Genomic DNA, 3909 nt, shown 5'->3' on the forward strand with positions numbered 1-3909 from the left:
GAAATCAGAGCTCGCGCAGTATGATATAGGTGTTCATTTTTTCAGCGCGCTGTTCAAGATTGGAATAACAGGGCATTACTGTGTGTTCGATGAAGCCTCTGCGAGGCACTGAAGTGTGGTTAGCGGAGTATCCGTGTAGATGTAGATACAGGTGCTCTTCACATCTTTCAGCCAACTTCCATTCCTTGTATCAAATTGTTAAGATGTCTGTAAAGCGCGTACCACCAAGTTTCATGGTGCTTCCAAAGTTGATCTATCTGTAGTAGTGAAATAACATTCAAAATACGCTAAGCGCTTTACAGACTAAAATGCGCAGTCCCAAAATCATGGGACTTCAACTGCGTTCTCGTTCGGCGCTTCCGAATGCTCACTACGTAGATATGTATACCGTTGGGTTGGTTGGTTGCTTCGGGGAAGGAGGCCAGACAGCGAGGTCATCGATCTCATCGGATTAGGGAAGGACGGGGAAGGAAGTCGGCCGTGCCCTTTGAAAGGAACCATCCCAGCATTTTGCCTGGAGCGATTTAGGGAAATCACGGAAAACCTAAATCAGGATGGCCGGACGCGGGATTGAACAGTCGTCCTCCCGAATGAGAGTCCAGTGTCTAACCACTGCGCCACCTCGCTCGGTAGATATGTATACCGTATGGGTATGACTCAGCATGGTGAAATATAAACACACTTATGTCCAAAAACTTTTGCAATTTTGCCTTCATTTTGGCGCAAAATTATATAAACTGATGACAGTAAAGTGGAAACAATGTGAAGAATACAGAACGTAAACAGCTGCAATATGCATAACGGTATACAAAAATGTTCTTCGTTTTCTCCAACTTAACGGATTTGCTCACACATTCCGACAACTGGTTAGTATGTCTAGTATGGGGTGTGAGCGCCCTAGGCAGCAATACAGGCCTCACAACAACGGGACGTGCTGTGAATTATGTTATCAGTCTCATGTCGAGGCCATAACTCCCATTTTTCCTGCAGAGCTGCGCGCAGTCGTTGAGTGTGGTCGGTGGATGCTGGCGCGATGCAAGAGCTGCCTCCCTAGTGCATCCCAGACATGCTCTATGGGATTCAAATCGGGAGAGCGACCACGCCATGCGTGCAGTATATTCCGCTTCCAGGCAAACACCAACCACCAGCGTTCTATGTGGTCGAGCATTATCGTACATCAACACGAAGTCCGGGCCCACAGCAACTCGCAACAACCCCAAAATCAAATGGCTCTGAGCACATTGGGACCTAACATCTGAGTTCACGAGTCCCCTACACTTAGAACTACTTAAACCTGACTAACCTAAGGACATCACACACATCCATGCCCGAGGCAGGATTCGAACCTGCAACCGTAGCAGCAGCGCGGTTCCGGACTGAAGCGCCTAGAACCGCTCGGCCACCACGGCCGCAGATTACGTCCCAAGATCTCGTCACGGTACCTGACAGCAGCTAAACCTTGTCGATTCATTCTTAGAGTTTGATGAAGAGGTGTTCGAGCGGTCAACATAATCCCTGCCCACACCATTAGGGATCCTCCTCAAATGGGTCTCTTTCCTCAATGTTTGGGTCCCGAAACCGTGTTCCATCGAGAATCACTCTACAGACTAAACCGGTACTCATCTCTGAAAACAACATTGGCTTAATGGTCGACCGTTCAGGGGGCATCTTGACGACTCCCTGTATACTCCCTTCTCTGAAGACTCGTCAGAGGTACACATACAACAGGTCTCAGGCAGTAAAGGCCACTCCGCCGAAGCCCTCTGCACACCGTTTGCCTCTAAACAACACGTCCACTGGATGCTCCGAGCTCACATGCTAGTTGCCGTTTACTACTAAGGTGGTACTGTAGCGTCCTTAAAGGCAAATCCTGGCGACTGTCCTGCTTCCTTTCTTTGTATGGCCCTCCACCACAGTGAGTCTGGTATCCATCTGCTCTGTGCCATAATGCACCGCCTGTGACTATACACAGCGATTGTGGATATGGGGCTACCCAGAAAGCAAGAAAGCAAGAAAGTACGGACATCTCATTGAATTTTTAACGTTATATCGTGAATTAGATGCACAATTAGCGATTGTGGATCTGGGGCTACCCAGAAAGCAAGAAAGTACGGACATCTCATTGAATTTTTAACGTTATATCGTGAATTAGATGCACAATTAGCGATTCTGGTTATGGGGCTACCCAGAAAGCAAGAAAGTACGGACATCTCATTGAATTTTTAACGTTATATCGTGAATTAGATGCAGAACGGGGAAGTTGCAGTTCGTTGCTTTAATTTTGGACAGCAGTGAAATTTCTCTTGTAAATGGTGCATGCGGTTCAATGTACAATACCATGGTATTTGTATGCCATCCTAATTATGAATAACGTAGAAGACACACTGTAGCTGGACTATTTATTAGAACTTAAGATCGTGACAAAAATACAAAACTGATGTTACTGCACTCGGTTGCTGGATAAGTTTTTGTGATGTCAGTCATGTGTGTTATCTGTACATAAATTGGGTACATACATAGCTGTTTATCTACTTTTCATACATTGCAATTAAAGTTATCTGAATAGTTTGGTTGTGAATAACGCTTGGCTTTGATTCGAACTCCTGTACAGAATAATAGTTTTACCGATTAACTAACAAGGGGACCATGCATTCTCGTAATCATCTGTTTCGTTAAAATTTATGGTGTATGCAGGGCTTGGGCAGAAATACGAGTGACCGAGGCGGGAGGTCCAGATGATGATTGGTTTGTGGGGTGCTTAACGGTGCGGTCATCTACTCTCACAAATGATGATGAAATGATGAGGACAACGAAACCACCCAGTCCCCGGGCAGAGAAAATGCCCAACCCGGCCGGGCATCGAACCCGGGATCCCGTGATACAGAGGCAGCAACGCTGGCCCCTAGACCACAAGCTGCGGACGGAGCTCCAGGTGGCCGAGCGTTTAGGAAGAGAAAAAAAAAAGTAGTGTTTTTGCGGCCAACGGCCTTGCCGCAGTGGTAACACCAGTTCCCGACAGATCACCGAAGTTAAGCGCTGTCGGGCTAGGGTAGCACTTGGATGGGTGACCGTCCGATCTGCCGAGCGCTGTTGGCAAGCGGGGTGCACTCAGCCCTTTTGAGCCAAACTGAGGAGCTATTTGATTGAGAAGTAGCGGATCCGGTCTTGTAAACGGGCATACGGCCGGGACAGTGATTTTGTGTTGACCACATGCCCATCTTTAAAATAAACATGAGATGTTACATTGCCCCACAATGTTGAACGGAATTTGCTGAAGGCACCATTTTAACTTACGTTCAAACAAAAAGCACAATAGTTAACGTTGTTCATATCGGTTTTCAGAGAGTCAGCGAATTGCTAAGAATCACTAGCAAAGAATATTGCTGAGAAGGAATTTTTCACCCTGCTGCGGATTGTGCGCTGATACGAAGCTTACTGGGCAGAAACTCGAACTCGGGACCTTCGCCTTTCCCGGGTAAGAGCCCTACCAGTTGAGCTACCCAAGCACGGTCACGACCCTCCTCACAGTTATTAACTCTGCCAGTACCTTATCCCCTACCTTCCAGATTCGTTGGAGAGCTTTGAAAGTTAGGAAATGAGGTACTGGTGGAAGTAAAGCTGTGAAGACGGGTCGTGATTCATGTTTGGGTGCCTCAGTTGGTAGAGCAAAAGGCCAAGGTCCTGTGTTCCAGTCTTGATTCGACACAAAATTTAAATCTAGCGGGAATTTTTAATATCTCAGAGTTTATATGCATGCTACGCTACGAAATGTTTGCTTTTTCACTCTACTTGACATACTGTTTTAAAGTTTTAAATCACTTTTCAGTCTTTTTAGTTGAAGGTTAAAATGACTTCGATTAGTAAGTCACCTGCACACACAAAAATTACGGGCCGGCCGGAGTGGCCGTG

The 3909-nt window shown here is 46.5% G+C and overlaps 1 pseudogene; it reads left to right on the forward strand.

Moving 5' to 3' along the window:
- The first annotated feature begins 2978 nt into the window (after window positions 1-2978).
- On the forward strand, window positions 2979-3096 carry LOC126210730 (5S ribosomal RNA; annotated as a pseudogene).
- Window positions 3097-3909: the final 813 nt, after the last annotated feature.

Source organism: Schistocerca nitens, chromosome 10 (genome assembly GCF_023898315.1).
Source record: "Schistocerca nitens isolate TAMUIC-IGC-003100 chromosome 10, iqSchNite1.1, whole genome shotgun sequence".
NCBI classification, from domain to species: Eukaryota; Metazoa; Arthropoda; class Insecta; order Orthoptera; family Acrididae; genus Schistocerca; species Schistocerca nitens.